The sequence below is a fragment of the Cryptomeria japonica genome, chromosome 2, assembly GCF_030272615.1.
Source record: "Cryptomeria japonica chromosome 2, Sugi_1.0, whole genome shotgun sequence".
In the NCBI taxonomy this organism is placed as follows: domain Eukaryota; kingdom Viridiplantae; phylum Streptophyta; class Pinopsida; order Cupressales; family Cupressaceae; genus Cryptomeria; species Cryptomeria japonica.
This window is the reverse complement of record NC_081406.1, coordinates 524858697-524871076: the sequence shown is the minus strand read 5'-3', so window position 1 is coordinate 524871076 and position 12380 is coordinate 524858697.

Sequence of the window (12380 nt, the reverse complement as noted above, 5' to 3'; positions counted from 1 at the left end):
TTCTTGCAGTCGGTTAACTCGATACTCTTCATCTGGGATTAAACCTTTCAAAGAGACTCTGAGAGATGGGATTTCTACTTCTAGGGGTAAAATGGCTTCTGATCCATATACCAATGAGTATGGTGTTGCTCCTGTAGGTGTACGGATGCTGGTTCTGTATGCCCAAAGTGTTGGATTAAGTTGTACGTGCCAATCTTTGCCTGCATCATTCACTGTTTTCTTTAGGATCTTTAGTATTGTCTTGTTAGATGCTTCTGCTTGACCATTTCCCTGCGGGTAGTATGGTGTAGAGAACCGATGTTTGATTTTGAATTTTGCACATAGTTCTTGTACATCTTGGTTTTTGAAAGACCATCCATTATCTATGATGATTGAACTTGGAATACCATATCTGCGAATCAGATAATTTAGGATAAAAGAGGCAATTTGTTTCCCAATCACTGTGGTCATAGGAACTGCTTCTATCCATTTGGTAAAGTATTATGTTGCCGTTATAATGAACTTGTGTCCATTTGAAGATGAAGGATGAATTTTGCTGACCAAGTCTAGTCCCCACTGACAAAAGGGCCACGATGTTGTAAATGGCTGCAGTTCTCGTGCTGGTGCATGTATCAGATTGCCATGGATCTGGCATTTAGGACATTTCTTGGCGAAGTGATATGAATCTTTCTCCATTGTAGGCTAGTAGTATCCCATCCTTAGAAGCTTTTTAGCAAGAGTAGTACCACTTGAATGTGTGCCACAAATACCTTCGTGAAGCTCATGTAAAGCGGAAATAGAATCATTACGATCAAGGCAACAAAGAAGAGTACCATCTAGACCTCGACGGTACAAAGTATCAGTGGTAAGGGTATAACGGGCAGCTTGTCAGATAAAATTACATTTTTGGTTACAGGATTGGTCAATAGGTAAGATATTGTTCTTGAGGTAGTCGTATATTGGTCCATATAATGGAGAATCTGAACCAGTCAAGGCATAGATAACATGGGATTCAGAGTGGTCATAAGCTGGGGAGAATAGTTGCTCTACCAGGAACTCGTAACGACTCTATTGCTCTGGAATTTGTAGTAATGAAGCGATAGTAGCCATTGCATCGGCTGCTTTGTTGTTCAACCTTGGTATTTGCTCGAAGGTGATGTGCACAAAATACTGTTTGAAGTCATCCACCATTCACTTGTAGGGTAGAAACTTGTCATCTTTTGTCTAATAGTCGTTGTTGATTTGATTGACGACTAGTTGTGAGTCTCCGTAGACCTTTAACTCTGTGATTTTCCATTTGACGGCCATTTTGATGCCTATAACCAATGTCTCATATTCAGCCACATTATTTGTGCATGGGAACATAAGTTTATATGATCTTGGTATAGTGTGTCCTTCAAGAGTGATGAATAGAATGCCAGCACCTGAACCATGTTGTGTGTAGGATCCGTCAAAGTATAGGGTCCATTGTTTGGTAGAAAGAGCAAGAATGTCCCTGTCTGGAAATTCAATCTCCATAGTTTGTTTGCCTGGTAGCGGTGCTTCAGCTAGTTGATCTGCAATTACTTGTCCTTTGATGGCTCATCTTTCTATGTATTGAATGTCGAATTCACTGAGAATCATGACCCATTTAGCCAATCTGCCTGTAAGAGCTGCCTTGCTGAGTAGATATTTGAGGGGATCAATTTTTGCCACTAGCTTAATTGTGTGTGCTAGCATATAATGTCAGAACTTCTAAGATGCGAAGACCAATGTTAGGCAAGCCTTTTCAATGAATGTATAGTTGAGTTCATAGCCATTCGATGTCCTACTGATATAATATATGGCTCGTTCTTTTCCTTGTTGATCTTCTTGTGCTAATAGTGCCCCCAACGATATATCTGTTGTTGAGATATATAGGATAAGTGGCTTTCCTGTGACTAGTGGTACCAGAACTGGTGGATTCATTAGGTACTGTTTGATTTGGTAAAAAGATTCTGCACACTTGGTCTCCCATCTGAATGGTACATTTTTGTGTAGTAAATGGTTAAATGGTAGATTTTTGTCTAGTAGCTAAGCGATGAATCGCCTGATTGATTGAAGTCATCCTTGTAGAGATCTGAGTTGACTGATATTCTTTGGTGGTGGCATTTCCATAATGGCTTGTACCGTTGCTGGATCTACTTCAATACCTTTAGCTGAGACTATGTAGCCTAGTAACTTGTCTGATGTAACCCCGAAGACACACTTCTTAGGGTTGAGCCTGACTTGGAACTTCTCCAATCGATCAAATATTTTTGTTAGGATGCTGAGATGTTTCGCTCTAGTGAAGGATTTAGCTAGTAAATCATCTACGTAATATTCCATAAATGTGTGCATCATGTCATGAAAGATTGTTGTCATTGCTCTTTGATAAGTGGCCCCTGCATTCTTTAAGCCAAAAGGCATAACATTCCAACAGTACGTTCCCCAAGGACAGGTGAATGCGGTTTTATCTTGATCTTCCGGGGCTATTTTGATTTGATTATAGCTTGAGAAACCGTTCATTAGTGAGAGCATTGCATGGCCTGCTGTGAGATCTACAATTATGTCGATATTGGGCAGAGGAAAGTCGTCTTTTGGACAAGCTTTGTTGACATCTCTGAAGTCAGTGCATATTCTAATACTACCATCTGGTTTGGATACTGGAACGATGTTGGAAATCCAATCTGCATAGTCAATGGGCTAGATGAATCCGACATCTAATAGTTTCTTTAGTTCAGTTTTGACCATGAGTGCCACCTGTTGATTCATCTTTCGTAGCTTTTGTTTGACTGGCTTAACTCCTGGAGAGATGGACAAGTGATGCATGATTAAGTGTGGGTCCACTCTGGGCATATCGGCATATGACCAAGTAAAGTTAATTTGCTTTTCTTTAAAGAAAATGATGAATGTTGATCTTTCCTTCCCTGTCAGAGATTCTGCAAGGTGTATGTTTTTGACTGCTTCTGTGGTACCAATGTTGATTGATTGAGTGGACTCAATCAATATGGGTGATCTCTCATGAAAGTGCTCAGGAAGAGTGTCAAGTCTCCCATCGTTAGGTGCCTTAAAAAGGTTTTCACCCTCAGATGCATCCTTTATTTTTACTGTTTTGTGATCTAGAGCTGCCATTGACTGGTTTTCAGTATCAGATCTTTTACTTGGTTCATTTTTGCGACTGAGAGACTTGGCACTCCCTGATTGGCAGACATTGTTACTTTGTTCACTGGTAGAGCCTGTTTCTGGATTTATGGTACATAGGTAGTGGATAATAGATTCATCATCTGGGAAAATTGGTATATCATGGATTTCAGGTTCATCCCAGTCGATGAGGTCAGGAAAGACAAGCGGTAAGGAATCGTTTGGTGGATTAAGGTCTGCTACTGTAAGTGTCAAGACAAAGTTTTCATCGTGATTTTTCTTGGTTGTAAAGAAGTTTAGGATTTCATCGAGGTCTTCGATGGTATTATCTTCTGTATAGACTTGTTTGTAATGTTTATGTTCGCTTTCCTTGGCGTCATAGATATTTTGTGGTCCAAATTCAAGAGGTCTATCTTCTGCGTTATGCTTTTCTTGAGAAAGGGGTATGGTGTCAATATCGTTAGGGATATCTGTAGTAGCATTTGAGCAGGTACCCCATTCATATTCATTGGAATCAGTCTCTGAGGCATCATCCCAGATTCTATCAGTGTTGTAAATAGGTATGTTGTATGGTGAAAACAAATCTTTGATGATGGATACCATTTTGATAGTTTTTATTGATTCAGTGTTAGATCCTACTTCTACTTTCTGTATTTGTTCATAGACTGTGCCTCCTCTAGGAGAAATAATGGTATCCTGAGATGATCTTATTTGTTCTTGACATGGTGGATTTTGAATATGAGCTCCTGCTGCAGATATGGCCTTCTTGTGGCTTTGAAGCTTTTCCTGATGTAACTTTTGTTCTTGACGTTCCCGTGCCTTGCGGATTGTTTCTGCTGATTCAAAAAGTGCTTCCTGCCAGGATTCTTCTTTGTACTTCTTATTTACTTTCCATTGAGGTTTCACAGTTATGCGGAGCGGCTTTCTTAATAGGAAAGTGAGCTTACAACCCAATCCTGTTTTGTCTCTACTGGGCTGTGAAGGAAGATCTATGGGTTCAGTGACTCCTTCTTTGCATTTCCCAATAGGTCCTTTACCATCATATCCCATTTGCTGCATGATTAAGTATCCTTTTCCATATAGGTGTGTAGGTAGAACAATGTCCAGAGTAGCTGCTCTGTTATCTTCTTCCTCATCTTTGTATAACTAGCTAAGAATATCCTTGTCTTCTGATTCATGTGCTAGAGTGCCCAATTGGATGAAGGTACCATCAAATTTGGTGATGGGCTGAGTTACCAGATGCGTTGATGTAGTAGGAAATCCATGAGATCTGGGTGATGTTGGTAATTTGGCCAAACATAAAGGCTCCAAAGAGTATTCTCCCATACCTTGATCTTTGATTTGCATTTGCTGCTTGAAATCTCCAGATAATGAGTTGGGCTTTGCTGTTTGTAGATCTGATGTTGAGGATTGTTGCTTTTCTCTATTATGAGGAACCAAACTGTCTTGGGCTGCCCCCATTGCATTACAATGTTGAAATGGATTGTGATCAACAGATATGGAGATTCCTTTTCCGTCATAAGGAAATTTGACACACTGGTGATATGTAGAAGGTACTGCTTGCATTTCATGTATCCAGGGTCGCCCTAACAAAATATTGTAGGTGAGATCTATGTCTAAGACCTGACACATAGTATCCTTTTGTACTGGTCCCACTTGAATAGGTAACATCACGGTTCCTTTAGAGGACCTTTCCTCATCATCATATGCCTTTATGGTAATCTTCTTGCAGGGATCAATAGACTCTTCTGAGAAGCCTAATGCACGAATAAGCTTTAAAGTACATATATTAAGTCCGGCTCCTCCATCTATTAAGACTTTTTTTACTCGGTGTTTGCAAACAATGACTTCGATATGGAGAGGAGTATTATGTGGATGACTCAAGGAAGCATTGTCATGCTCTGAGAAGGTGAGGTTATGAGGTCCTGTCATATGGGCGACCATGGCTTGAAATCTGTCCGTATCCAAATTTTGAGGTACATTGGTTTCCAATAGTGCTTGTTCCAATATGTCTTTGTGCTTTGGTGATAGTTTTAGCAATTCTAGTATAGATATCTGAGTTGGAGTTTTGTGTAGTTGTCTAACCAAGTCATATTGGATCTTTGGTGTAGTAGTTGTAGGTGCAGTATGCACTTTTAAGACATATTTCTGAGTTTGGGTTGTCACATTGACAGATTCATGATCACGCTGATCTCGGATGGTGATGACATTTACTTGATGATCTTCAGCTGATATGTGATTTATGGTGTTGTTGTAGATATGGTTGATACGAGCTCCGCATGTATCATTCGAGGTTGAAGCTCCATCTTTGTTGTAATTTGGAAGAGGATTTTTAAAGGCTCCGTGATCACCATTTGTTTTGAGACCATCTACCGTTAAGTCACCTTGATCAATCATGTCTTGCACAATGTGTTTCAATCTCATGCAATCGTTCGTCCGATGACCCTTGTTACGATGGAAATCACAATAGTGTGAATCATTCCACCAAGGTGGTTTGATTTGGGGTTCATAGTTGCTGATCGTAGGCAAGGAGAGAATTTTGTTTGCTAGAAGTTCTCTGAATGCTGATTCTAGTGATTGCCCCAGTGGTGTGAAGATATGCTTTTGGAAATTGTTCATGCTGTCGCGTGAATTGTTGTTAGGTCCTGGATTCATATTTTTGCTTTGAGTATCGTTGGTGTTGTTTGTGTTGAGTTGTTCTTGATTGGTGCTTGGTGCATATGTGTTAGCATTTGGATTAGCACTTTTAGCATTTTTCGTAGTCTGAGGATTTCCAGATAATGCAAGCACTAGTTGCTTAGATTTGGGATCATGTGATTCATTGTTGCCTTCATTTTTGTTTCGAGTCCAAAATCAAGATTTGTCCAAGTTGTTGTTGTTCTGGTTATTGTAGTTTGATGAGTTTGTTCCTTCCTTGAACAATTTGAGTGTTCCCTTTTTGACACACGCTTCCTCTACTTGAATGCCTTTTTCAATCAATTTAGCAAAAGACGGTATGCATTGGAGTTTTAGCCTGTAACTCATTTCACCATTCAAGTTGTCGATGAAGATTTCCATTTTCTCCTTTTCAGGAATATCTCGAGGATATCGTGATACCATATGTCGCCAGCGTTGAAGGAATATCATGAATGTTTCGTTGTTCTTTTGTTTGGTGTTGCAGACGTCTAGCATGGTTATGGCGTGTTGAATGTTATAGGAGTATTAGGTTATGAACTTGTTAACCAATTCATCAAACGATCTGACAGGTGGTGTAATTTTGGATAACCATTCCATTTTTTGTCCTCCCAGACTTCTTGGGAATAACCTCATCAGATAGGTGTCATCATGAGCAAACTCAAGACTCATGGTACAGAATTCTCTGACATGATCACGGGGATCACTTTTTCCATCGTACTTGTCAAATTTAGGCACGTCTGAGTTTGGAGGAAAAGGGATCATGTGTAATCTCCTGTCAAAAGGATAAGGACAGATCTCATTTAAAGAGTACCGTACTGTTGTCCCTTGTTGCATGTCCTGTATTTGCCTTTGTAACATTTGCATTTGTTAACTAAGGGCAGCCAGAGGTACATTGTCTTGTCGAGGGAAAAGTTCTTCCCTTGTATTAGTTCTCAGCTGAAAAGGTGTGTTAAACGGTATATTTTGCTCTAGAGTTTCTAGCTCGGGTATACGCATTTCTGGTATACGTTGTTCTGGAATGTGTTGCTCAGGTATGTGTTGTTCAAGGTTACGAGTTTCTTCTTCTCTTTGTTGTTCTTGATATGCATATTTTTGAGATCCGGTTCTAAAGATGTTTGTGTCTAAATCTTCGGGAAGTTTAACGCCTTTACTTGTGAGCATGAGCAAATATTTTTCTTTGTCATTTTCCATGAGCCTTTCTACAAGCTTTTGGAATGAAGGGTTTTCCTGACATTCCTGAAGAAGTGCTTCAGAAATTTCAGTCTCCTCTAGGTGTGGAACTTCAAAAGGATTTGACAACCTTCGATTCATTCTAGACTCTGCATGTGTATCCCTTTGTTGGTTTCTTTGAGAGCGAGTAACAGACATTTTAGTAGAAACTTTCAGTGACGAAGGGGACAAAATCCTCGTTGATATGTTACTCGAGAGTGGGTGGTTCTAGTCGAGGTGTGTTATAAGTGATACACTCGTCAGGAAAGAATGCTGGATTGATCTTTCCTCCGCGGTTTATGATTTGATTAAAAGCAGACTTTTGACAATATGCTCTTGTTTTTAAGGGCTCTTTGTCAAATTCGTTGGATTTGTTTTGGATATAACATTTGACGTGATAAAGGAATACTTGATGAGATTTGAAGAGTTGACGATTGATGTATAAAAACTTATTTCTCTTGATGAATTTGGGAAAACTAGGTTGTTGTTTCTTCAACGTGATGTTATGATAAAGGCTCTTTCTTCTCAGAATATGGGGATTAGTCATGCATGAGTGATCAATGGTTTCATTTGATTTGTTTGGATTCAGTTGATCTTGTTTTGAAACTTTCAAGTTTTACTTTATCAAAATGAAGGTTTAGATGCCCCTTCATGACAAAGTGCGTCAAATGATATGGATAAAAAGCCTCCCGATATGGAGACTTGATTTGACAACCTGAAATTGTTTAAACAAGTGTTTTTGAGATGAAATCCGTAAGATGGTAAAGGATTCTGTTGATACTGATGATGAGGTTTCTGGATTGTGATAAGATAGATATGTTTTATCGTGCGACTAGTTTCGGATTTTTACAACGTTTGTTTTGATACAAATTTAGCTCAAGAAATAGCCTTTACAAGTTTGTTTTTGCTACTCTGCTTTGATGAAAAATGTTGCTGATGACAAGAGGCTTCTGAAAATGTTTTCAAAAATTTTAAAATTCTTCACTGTTTTGCCCTCTGTCTATATGTTTTTGGTCATGCACTAAAACAGGGATGAAATGCGCTACCAAAATTACTCCACGCACTAAAAGAATGACCACACGCGCTAGGCTGCCCCCAGACACGTGCTAAAGATTTGACTGTTCAAAATTTGTTTTGTTTTGTTTTGTTTTTTTTTGTTTTTTTTTTTTTTTTGTCTTTAAAAAGCTATGCGCTAACCTGGGTCTGTGACACGCTAACTTGTAAACCTTATGCGCTAATTTTTGGTTGCTATGCGCTAAGCTGATGCTTCCATGCGCTAGACTATTTTTGTGATGAGCTAAATGTTTTAATATTGGTTTGATTTTGGGATAAAACGCTATTGTTTGGAACAAACGCGCTAACTAGATGTTTTGATGCGCTAACTGAATTACTCTACGCGCTAAGGAGTTGTCCCCACGCGCTAATCTGCCCTATTTTTTTCTTCAGTTGATTTTTCTGCAATTTTTGGTTTTGATCACGAGTTTTTCAGTTTAGATGGATGATTTTCTGAAGTAATAAATGTAAGCACAACACAAAAAGTACAACCATTTTTGCCTAATCTAACAAAAAGTGTATGTTCTGTGAGGATGTGTTCAAATCCCCAATGTTTCAATAGGTTTGGATACAAATAATACACTTCAGAAAGACTCTTTATTCAAAGGTCGTAAATAACATCATAGCCCACTAGTCTTGATACTCTGTCAGCTCAAACAACTATTTCACCCCCTAGAGGGCGCCCACTTTTTTGCCTTTTGCCAGAAATTAACTCAAAGTGAATCGCTTCACAGTTGAGTAGTTATCTTGGGAGATATATGGTGAGTAATCTTGGGGGTGGATTCTTCCCCACCCTTGCACTATGATGTTATAAATGTCCGGTTACTGACTCGGTTCAAAGCTTCTATTTCTATGGTTCGTAATCAGGCTTCCTGTTCGGCTGTCAGTGATAAACTCCCTAAGGAGGCTTCCCAACCTTTAGAACAAAGGCTTCACATATCTCGATGATACTGGGGGAAGGCTAATCGCTACGCGTAACCGTTGAAAAAGACTTTCGTCACTTTTCACTTTTGATTATAGTGGGTTGGAATACTTGGCATCAAAGTCATTCCCCACTTAGGTCATTCCCTTCACACCAGCCATAAACGGCTTTAAGAGTTGATTTCAACTCCTTAGGAAGGCAGGTCTGCTAAAGCATGTAAATGCTTTTGAAGGAAAGAAAGCTTTTTAAGAGAGGTATGGTTTTTTGAATCACCCAGTTAAGGGGAGAGCATATACCTTCCTCTTTCGATTTAAGGCAATCAAAAATTCTTTTTAAACCTTCAATGCAGTGATCTTCTAACCTCTACTAGGAGATGTTGCTCCAAGAAAAGCATGTTGTTCCTTTGAGTTCTTCAAAGCAATGATTATGTAATCTAGTGAAAGAATCTGGTCAACAAAGCAAATTTATCGATGTGGTCAACAAAAGAAAATCAGAAAAGGGGAATAACTTCCCTCTTTTGATTTTGAACAAAAGTTTCGTAAGTGAGGTTCTTTCCTTTGCAAAATTTCAAAAATGAATCCTTTTATGCACCAAAGGATGGTGAGGTTCTTTTTATAGCTCTATTTTTGCAAAAAGAAAATTTTTGTGTTGTTTGTTTTAGAGCTTAAAATGAAGGTTTTCTCCTATGAAAGCAAGAAATTTTTTGATAGTGGTTCTTTTTATAGCCCAAAAACAAGGTTTTAAGAAAAGATAATCAAATTTTAAACTAACCTAGATAAGTTAGTAAAAATCTAACTATCTTAATCTAAAGATGAAGCTCATATCTGCAATGAATTTGTTAGAAATCTGCAAAATAACCAGTTAGATACCTCGGCGGACTTCTACAAGTCTAATTTCTAACTTTTGGTTACAATGTTTGTTTTTCTTATTTCGGTCTGTGATGCGCTATAGAACAAACTGTACGCACTACAAAACACAATAATGCGCTAAAATAAGCCAGTGATGCGCTATACTATCCTTGGGATGCACTACTCTGTGCACCCAAGACCTTGCTATGTTTTTCCCCCGCGCCGAAACCTACAGGAAAAATTAGTAATCTTATGCACTGATAAATGAACTTGACGCGCTAGATGATGGAATCTACGCACTGAACAGTGAACCGAATGCGCTAGGCTGTTAACCGGATGCGCTAAACTGTTAGCTCAACGCGCTTATTCAATTTTCTCGCATGTCTGCAAAAGTGGATATATTTTAAAATCGATTAGATATATGGGGTCGGGCCCCACGGTGGGCGCCAAAAATGTATGCGGGAAAAGCGGGTTGATAGAACTCAATATGTGAAAAACGGAGCTCTAGGGAGCCTTGCTCACACACTCACATGACTTCTTGGTGCAAGCTATGGATTCATGAAGTATCACTCAGCTTCCCATGGTGGGTCCCATGGTTCTCTATCTTACACGGTCCCTCAAACCAATGTTTTTGCTCTCAGATCACTGAGCAAAATGGTTTAGGGATGGCAAATGCAAGAACGAGGGATGTTTTTTGTTGATTTAATATGAGATGCATCCTAAGCTATGCATGATTCTAGAAATGCAATAAACTAGCTATAAGATGACAAGATTAGTAAACAAATACTATCCTAGCATACTATATTAGTTAATGATTTAAGCTAATGATAAAGAAAGAACATGCATATTTAGATTAATTTCTATCTAAAAGAGAGGCTAAAATGATGAGCATAAAATGGTATGAAAGTTTGAATGTATTTGAGCATAAGTATGATACTACAAACTTGGATGATATGAAAATGGAGGAATGAGAGCTCTATTTATAGCAAAAATAGGGCAATGGATGGCTAGGATTGAAAGATTTAATCAAGGGTTGAGTTTGAAAGTTGGGAATCCATGTTTGCAATTGGCACCAATGAAATGGTGACAATTGTCAACATAAGGTTGGGTTGAGAGAAGGGGTTGGAGGCATTAAACGCCTGAGAAGACCTTATGGTTATCTAGAGGGTAAGGGTCAACTTTAAGTTAAGATTACCCATTGGATTAAGAGTTAATCCAAGGATAAACTCTTGTGCAAATGATTAAGGAATAACCATGGTCAAAGCAATGAATGCTTGAAGAGACCCTTGGGTTGGATGAAGGTTAAGTTAGGCAAAATGTCTCTAACCATGTAAGAGGGTTGAATTAACCATTAATGGTATGGGAGACTTTGGGAAATTAAGTGGTTGAAGACTTGAAGCCTTTAATGGTTATCAAAGACTTTAAGGTTTTGAGAAGTGACCTCCCCTTGCTTAGGGATGTGACAAAGTTTAGAAGATGGGTTAGGTTAATTTAGAAGTGATTAGAAGGGTCTAGAAGAAATTAGGAAGGGGTTTAGGAAGCAAGTGGGAGATGTAAGAAAATGCAAGTGGATGGAGGGATAATAGGATTTAATTGAAATAAAGTTAATTTAATTCAATTTGGTTGTAATTTGGGGAAATTAAATAAATTAGATTTATTCAATTTAGGATAACTATTTAATTAAATTTGAATTTAATTAAAAGTGGATAGAAGGTATTTAATTGAATAAAATGATTTATTCATTAAATGGGTATAGTGAATTTAATTGAGTAATTTACTTAATTAAATAGAGAAATGAACATAAAATGTTCATTTAGGAATATGGTCATTTTTATACGTCTACACGTACTACCACTAGGAGACAAAGGGAAGCTAACCATGAAAAAAAACATGAAGAAAACCATGAAGAAAACCATGAAGAAAATTGTGAGGAAGACCATGAAGGGGATCAACATAACCCAGGAAATAATGAAGATGGGGTTGAGGCTATAGTCAACCTTCTAACCAAACAAAGAGATAAATCCAACTTCTTCGAACAGTCAATGCAGGACCTTAGGGCAAGGCAGAATGACATTGAGAATCAAAGTGGTACTGAAAATGGAAACCCTGGTAGCAATCAAGGGAATATGATGGACAATGGAAAAGAAAGTAACATATTGGAACTCTCTAAGGACTTAAAGAAAATCACCCCTCCTAAGTTTGATGGGAGGCAAATTGGTGGAGCTGAGAATTGGCTAAATGAAATGGAAAAGTATTTTGAACTAAGAGATTTTAGCGAAACAACCAAGGCCTTATGGGGTTCTTATCAACTCACAGGGGAGGCGGCTAGTTGGTGGACCAACACTAAGGAGCAAAATGGGTATAGCAGGGATACGATCACATGTGATCAATTTGTTCATCACTTCAGAAAAAGGTGGCTCCCTCAATTGTTCTTTGATGAGAAGGTGACATAATTCCATAATCTACATCAAGGACCCCTATCAGTCCAACAATATTGGGATAAGTTTGCCAAATTGCTTAAGTATGTACCTATGTACCAGAAAGATGAAGAA